The 8,099-nt window shown below is 37.4% G+C and overlaps 1 long non-coding RNA gene across 1 annotated transcript; it reads left to right on the top strand.

Annotated features, from left to right (window-relative positions):
* The first annotated feature begins 321 nt into the window (after positions 1 to 321).
* LOC115935329 (uncharacterized) lies at positions 322 to 7,883 on the top strand. The gene is made up of 3 exons (XR_004070999.3): positions 322 to 420; positions 1,846 to 2,987; positions 6,207 to 7,883. It is a non-coding gene; the product is annotated as an uncharacterized lncRNA (long non-coding RNA).
* The last annotated feature ends 216 nt before the right edge of the window (positions 7,884 to 8,099 follow it).

Raw genomic sequence — 8,099 nt, 5'->3', positions numbered from 1 at the left:
ATTATGTGGGAAGCATTGTCAAGTAAAAGTGACATTTAGCTTTCTTTATATTTATATGGGCACATGTTACTAATAAGAGTGTTTCAGAAATAAAATTCGTTAAAATTTGTCAATACCCTTAGCTATTCGTCATATGTCTGATATAATGTTATCAATCAGAATTCTACATCTTATTTTACAATGTTGTATGTCACAGAAATAACCAAATTTCCTCATCAGTTAGATTGTAAGGAACTCTCATTAGATATTTAAATGTGACTACTTAAAAATCTTTTATCATTTACATGTTATTTTACTTTGATATTTTCCTAAAAGCTTTTGCAAGCCACTATGGTCAAAATTTGTCTTCAAAGAGATTCATGGAAAAGACTCCAACAAGTACAGGTTTTTGATAACTTTAAGATGACACCATTGGCCTGGGTAAGAATTTCCAGAACTCTAATGAAGAAACTGACTGGTTTGTAAAACTGTTAACCCGATGTTGGGCAAAACAAAAATTAATTGGATGGGACTAAATGAACTGATGAAAAAAAATGGCGCTTTAAAAAATTACCTTTTTTCAAAACATTGCTCGTTCTTTAATATTTTGTTTTCTAGATCTGAGGAAATGTTTTCTCTTTTATCCTAAGCTATCTGTAGTTGACCACAATCTGGTAGATTATGCATTTGTAAACAGAAATAAAACATTTAATTTTCTCCCTACCTAATCCCTCCAGAATTTGAAAATGATGAGTGATTATTCTTACATTCATGACAATAGTTGTTTGTATAGGTCCAATAAGAATCTATCTGTTTGTAACAGGACACAATGGAAAATATTGGTTACATTACCAAAGCTTTGGAATGTAATTTTTAGAATGTCATAGAATCAGATATGACTACACAGTTTTAAGAAACTAAGGTTGACTTTGTTGGGCGAATAAGGCCCCTTAAAAAACCCCCAGCCTGGTACCTTGCTCACAGAGTTCCTAGCCTTATAGTTGAGTAAAGAAGGTAACTTTCTCGCAGGCCCAGGAGCCTTAAAAATATTTTGGAGACCTCGAGAAGAGAGGAACTCACCCAAATCTAGAGGTGTTGCAGGCGAAATCTAATGACAAGCTCTTGGCTTGGCTTCCTAGACTTGAGAGGCTTTTAGATTCCGTATTAGCAGTTCCAGCAAAGCAGACTTAAAAAGAGCCTATACGATCAATCACTATTCTTGCTGCATTATGTAAATAATCAAGACAAGTTTAATGTGACTAGACGTATTTTGTAAAAAAATTAGTCTTACTGTGATTATGTTTGGTAAAAGTGGGAGTGACTGTGGAGAGAAAAATTATATTAAAAAAACTATAGTGTACCCATTATTGGATTCTAGTACTGTTCATTGTCTTTGAGGTTTTGTTATCTATATGTAGAATGGATTAGATATTAAACTCTAATTTCCCCCCATATCCGGCAACAAATCTTCAGGCTAATGTTTCATGTTTTTCTCCTACTCTCTTGACTTGACATCACTGAAAACTGAAGCTGCCCTTTTCCTGAAATTTTGCAAGCTGAAACTGGATGACTTGATATAAACTTCAGAGAACTCACTACCACAGCTAATATATAAGCAACCTTTGTGCCTGTTGCTGTGTAGGCCACTCAGAAAGTCCACTGGAACACCCAATGACCTCACCAGAGACATTCAAACTGCAAATCAGGAAATTGATCAGAATTACCACTGCTTACCTTCACTCTCTATCTAAAGATGCTTTGAGCCCAACCTATAGTACCCTTACCAACTGACTGCCCTCTGGACTCAAAAGCTGGGCTTATAACTTGCCCTAAACATTAACCTTTATTTTTCTTTTGTTTCCATAGAAATACCTCTTATTGTTTACACAATGAAGTCTCAACTTGGATGGAAGCCCAACTGCAACACGGCCTCCTAAAATGAGACGCAACTGTTCAACTGAACTGAACTATTCTCAGGACTAAAAGGCTGTGTCAATAAGATAAGGGGGATATTTGTTCTTCTGTGTGTTCCAATCCGTGTTTTTCTTTCCCTTCGTTGATCTCTTGTTTCACAACTTCCAACCCAAATCTGCTCACAGCTACTAACTTGGCTTTTAACATATGAAACTTTCTAAAAGTAAAGTTTCAAATGGGGAATGAAGAGGCTCAGAATACAGTACCCCAAAACATGTCACTCAGAACACATCATCCCCAAATGTGCCACTTTGGCATCAGAATTATTTTAAACTAAAGGCACATAAAAACAGGAGATGCAAGAAGATCACTCTGACCTTCACTGTTCTTTAAGAGCCAGAGACGAAATTCCCATGTGAAAGGTGTTCTCCCTAAACCAAGAAGAAAGTAACATTCTCATCACAAAGGATAGGAAGTTGAGGCTGATAGGAATCTATACGAGCATCCCTTATGTTCCTAATTACTTATTTACCCAGTTATTTACCCTAGCATAAGCCCCTTTGCCTTGTTACATTTTCACAATTCAGGGCATAAATGTTTGACTCTAGCTGCTGCTTTGTGTCTTCATTTCCTTATGAAGGCTCTCCTGCCATTAAAACACTTGCATTAAATAATTTATATGCTTTTCTCCTGTTGATTTGTCTTATGTCTATTTAATTCTGCAGGCCCAGGCAACAAACAAACAAACAAGAAAACAAAACACAAACAAAAAACCCCCAACAACAACAACAACACCAAAACCGTGAAAGAGGAGGGGCAAATTTTTGCCTCCTCTTCTGCATTTTTCACATGCTTTATCCTGTTTTCGCTGCTTTACTTTCTGGCACTATAAGGTGTTCCAGGCTCATCTTGTATTTATTTTCCCTATCCTAGCCCTGGAATCAGCCACTTCTACACTTCTTGAAGGAGTCCTGGTTCCTTTCATTGGGGAATGGCATTTCGAAATCAAGATCTGAGTGCTGGCTGTGTTCATTGCTACTGGTGTCACTGCTCGTAGTCTCCTCTCTCTCAGTGGGCAGAGCTAGGTCATTCATGTATGTATAACTGACCCATATATGCACCCATATTATATTTTTGTATCTACTAAAAATAAATCAACCATGAGTTCATACTGATATTTCTAACTCCAGTCCAGCACCAGGATTTATTCTAGCATTATCTCTGCTTATTTGTAACTTCTTTCTGACAATGAGAAAAGTGGATCCCATAGCTTACAATATATTTAATTATTTTTGAGCCCAAGTATACCATAGGTTTAGGGTTGTTTGTGAAAAACGAATTTACCAGTGAGGGTTTGTTGCTTCTGCACTGTTCTTTTTGTCTTTGGCCTGACACTCTCCAGTCAAAACATTGCTTTACAAAGGCACTTAGGTCAGCTCCTTTCTTCCCTCCTAACTTCTGTATGGTTATGTTTTTTTATTTGTAATACAGTTAGATTCATTTTAGCAGTCTGCTTTTCATCTTGGATTTCCCCAAGATCTGAGTTGATTTTTTAAAAATTTGTATACAGCAAAGTTTACCCTTTGTGGTGTATAGGTTTATGGGATTGAGAAAGGCATAGAGTCACGTGTACAACAAGACAGTTTAACTCAGAACAATTGGATGGCCCAAAAGTTTCCTAATGAGGCCCTTTAGTGGGGCATCATTTCATAGGACTCCCCCAACTCCAGGCAACCACGGATTTGTTTTCTATTTTTATAATTTTGCCTTTTCCAGAATGCCATATAAATAGAATCATTCAGTATGTAACATTTTGGATTTTCTCTCATTTAGCAAAAAGAATTTCAGATTCATTCATGTGTTGTGGGTTGATACTTTTTATTGCTGAATGGTATCCCATTGTCTGGATATACACAGACTTACTTACTCTTTCATCTGTGAAAGACAGCTGAACTATTTCTAGCTTTTGGTTATGAATAAAGCTGCTATAAACATTCAGGGCCAGGCACAGTGGCTCACGCCTGTAATCCCAGTACTTTGGGAGGCTGAGGCAAGAGGATCAACTGATGTCAGGGGTTCAAGACCAGCCTGGCAAACGTGGCAAAATCCTTTCTCCACTAAACATACAAAAATTAACCTGGCGTGGTGGTGCATGCCTGTAATCCCAGCTACTCGGGAGGCTGAGGCAGGAGAATCACTTGAACCCAGGAGGCGGACGTTGCAGTGAGCTGAAATAGCATCACTGCACTCCAGCCTGTGAGACTCCATCTCAAAAAAAAAAAAAAAATCAGGTACAGGTTTTTCTGTCAGCATAAGGTTTCAGTTAACTTAGGTCAATACCTTGGAGTGGGATTGTTGGGTCACATGGTAAGTGCATGTTTAACTTTATAAGAAATTGCAAAACTATTTTCCATGTATAAGAAACTGCTATACTGCCATTCCCCAATGAAAGGAACCAGGACTCCTTAAAGAAGTGTACTTTTGGTGCAAAAGTAATCAGGGCTTTTGTCATTGAAAGTGATGGCATGAGTCAGAATTTCCTTACTTTTAAAGGCTGAATAATATTCCCTTGTATGAATATATCATGTTTGTTTATTCATTCATGTGTCAATGGACACTTGGGTTGCTCCCACCTTTTGGCTATTGTGAATAACGCAGCTATGGACACAGTGTACAAATATGTGTTCAAGTCTCTGCTTTCACTTCTTTTGGGTGTATACCTAGAAGTGGAATTGCTGGATCACAGGTAATTATGTTTAATTTTTTTGAGGAATCATCATATCGTTTCCACAGCAGCTGCATCATTTTACACTCCCACCAGCAATGCACAAGAGCTCCAATTTCTCTCACATCCTTGCTGACACTTGCTATTTTTTTTTATCTTTTTGTGTGTGCATGTGTGTTGATGGTACCAACCTAATGGGTGTGAAGTGATATTTCATTGTGGTTTTGATTTGCATTTTGTTAATAGCTAGTGATATTGAATATCTTTCATGTGCTTATTGGTCATTTGAGTATCTTCTTTGGAGAGATGTTTATCTTGATAAACCATTTTTTGAGGTTTATTAATTTTTTTAACTTTTATTTTAGATACAGGAGGTACATGTGCAGGTTCGTTGCATGGGTATATTGCATGATGCTGAGATTTAGGGTATGGATCCCATCACCTCGGTAGTGAGGATAGTACCCATTAATTTTGTTAACCTTTTCAAGGATCCAGTTTTGAGGTTCTATTATTTTTCTCTACTATTTTTTTCTGTTTTTAATTTCATGACTTTGTTCTTATCTTTTCTCCCCTTTCTGCTTGCTTTGGGTTTACGTTACTCTTCTTTCTCTAGTTTATTAAGGTGAATGCAACAATTAATTTTTTGAGGTTTTTCTTCTTTTCTGATATAAGCATTTAATGTTATAATTTTTCCTTTAAGCTCTCCTTTAGCTTTCTTCCATAAATTTTGATTTGCTGGCATTTTATATCAACTTATTTAAACATATTTTTAAAATTTGCCTTGAAGTTCTCCTTGAAGAGGTCCTTCACAACCCTTGTAAGTTGGATTCCTAGGTATTTTATTCTCTTTGAAGCAATTGTGAATGGAAGTTCACTCATGATTTGGCTCTCTGTTTGTCTGTTATTGGTGCATAAGAATGCTTGTGATTTTTGCACATTGATTTTGTATCCTGAGACTTTGCTGAAGTTGCTTATCAGCTTAAAGAGATTTTGGGCTGAGACGATGGGGTTTTCTAAATATACAATCATCTCATCTGCAAACAGGGACAATTTGACTTCCTCTTTTCCTAATTGAATACCCTTTATTTCTTTCTCCTGCCTGATTGCCCTGGCCAGAACTTCCAACACCATGTTGAATAAGAGTGGTGAGAGAGGGAGAGAGGGCATCCCTATCTTGTGCCAGTTTTCAAAGGGAATGCTTCCAGTTTTTGCCCATTCAGTATGATATTGGCTGTGGGTTTGTCATAAATAACTCTTATTATTTTGAGATACGTGCCACCAATACCAAATTTATTGAGAGTTTTTAGCATGAAGGGTTGTTGAATTTTGTCAAAGGCCTTTTCTGCATCTATTGAGACAATCATGTGGTTTTTGTCTTTGGTTCTGTTTATATGGTGGATTATGTTTATTGATTTGCGTATATTGAACCAGCCTTGCATCCCAGGGATGAAGCCCACTGGATCATGGTGGATAAGCTCTTTGATGTGCTGCTGGATTCAGTTTGCCAGTATTTTACTGAGGATTTTTGCATCGATGTTCATCAGGGATATTGGTCTAAAATTTTCTTTTTTTGTTGTGTCTCTGCCAGGCTTTGGTACTCAATGAAATAAAAGAGGGCACAAACAAATGCTCATGGATAGGAAGAATCAGTATCATGAAAATGGCCATACTGCCCAAGGTAATTTATAGATTCAATGCCATCTCCATCAAGCTACCAATGACTTTCTTCACAGAATTGGAAAAAACTACTTTAAAGTTCCTATGGAACCGAAAAAGAGCCCGCATTGCCAAGTCAATCCTAAGCCAAAAGAACAAAGCTGGAGGCACCACGCTACTTGACTTCAAACTATACTACAAGGCTACAGTAACCAAAACAGCATGGTACTGGTACCAAAGCAGAGATATAGACCAATGGAACAGAACAGAGTCCTCACAAATAATATCACATCTACAACCATCTGATCTTTGACAAACCTGACAAAAACAAGCAATGGGGAAAGGATTCCCTATTTAATAAATGGTGCTGGGAAAACTGGCTAGCCATATGTAGAAAGCTGAAACTGGATCCCTTCCTTACACCTTATACAAAAATCAATTCAAGATGGATTAAAGACTTAAATGTTAGACCTAAAACCATAAAAACCCTAGAAGAAAACCTAGGCAATACCATTCAGTACATAGGCATGGGCAAGGACTTCATGTCTAAAACACCAAAAGCAATGGCAACAAAAGCCAAAATTGACAAATGGGATCTACTTAAACTAAAGAGCTTCTGCACAGCAAAAGAAACTACCATCAGAATGAACAGGCAACCTATAGAAAGGGAGAAAATTTTTGCAATCTACTCATCTGACCAAGGGCTAATATCCAGAATCTACAAAGAACTCAAACAAATTTACAAGAAAAAAACAAACAACCCCATCAAAAAGTGGGTGAAGGATATGAACAGACACTTCTCAAAAGAAGACATTTATGCAGCCGACAGACACATAAAAAATGCTCATCATCACTGGTCATCAGAGAAATGCAAATCAAAACCACAGTGAGATACCATCTCACACCAGTTAGAATGGCGATCATTAAAAAGTCAGGAAACAACAGGTGCGGGAGAGGATGTGGAGAAATAGGAACACTTTTACACTGTTCGTGAACTGTAAACTAGTTCAACCATTGTGGAAGACAGTGTGGTGATTCCTCAGGGATCTAGAACTAGAAATACCATTTGACCCAGTCATCCCATTACTGGTTATATACCCAAAGGATTATAAAGCATGCTGCTATAAAGACACGTGCACACGTATGTTTATCGTGGCACTATTCACAACAGCAAACACTTGGAACCAACCGGAATGTTCATCTATGATAGACTGGGTTAAGAAAATGTGGCACATATACACCATGGAATACTATGAAGCCATAAAAAAGGATGAGTTCATGTCCTTTGCAGGGACATGGATGATGCTGGAAACCATCATTCTCAGCAAACTATCGCAAGGACAAAAAACCAAACACTGCATGTTCTCACTCATAGGTGGGAATTGAACAATGAGAACAGTTGGACACAGGAAGGGGAACATCACACACCAGGTCCTGTTGTGGGGTGGGAGGAGGGGAGAGGGATAGCATTAGGAGATATACCTAATGTAAATGACGAGTTAATGGGTGTAGCACACCAACATGGCACATGTATACATATGTAACAAACCTGCACGTTGTGCACATGTACCCTAGAACTTAAAGTATAATAAAATGAAATTTGCCTTGAGATTTCTTGTACCCAAGGGTTGTTTTCAAGTATGTGTTTAATTTTCAAATCTTTGGACAATTTCTAGATTCTTTCTGTTACTTATTTTGAATTTAATTCCATTTTGGTCTGAAAATATACTTTATGTAATTTCTATTGTTTTAGATTTGTTAAGGTTTGTTTCATGGCTCAGAATATGCTCTATTTTGGTGAATGCTCCATGTGCATTTGAGAAGA

The sequence above is a fragment of the Gorilla gorilla genome, chromosome 6, assembly GCF_029281585.2.
Source record: "Gorilla gorilla gorilla isolate KB3781 chromosome 6, NHGRI_mGorGor1-v2.1_pri, whole genome shotgun sequence".
NCBI lineage: Eukaryota > Metazoa > Chordata > Mammalia > Primates > Hominidae > Gorilla > Gorilla gorilla.
Note: the sequence above shows the minus strand (reverse complement) of the source record. Positions and strands in the feature narration are given on the sequence as shown.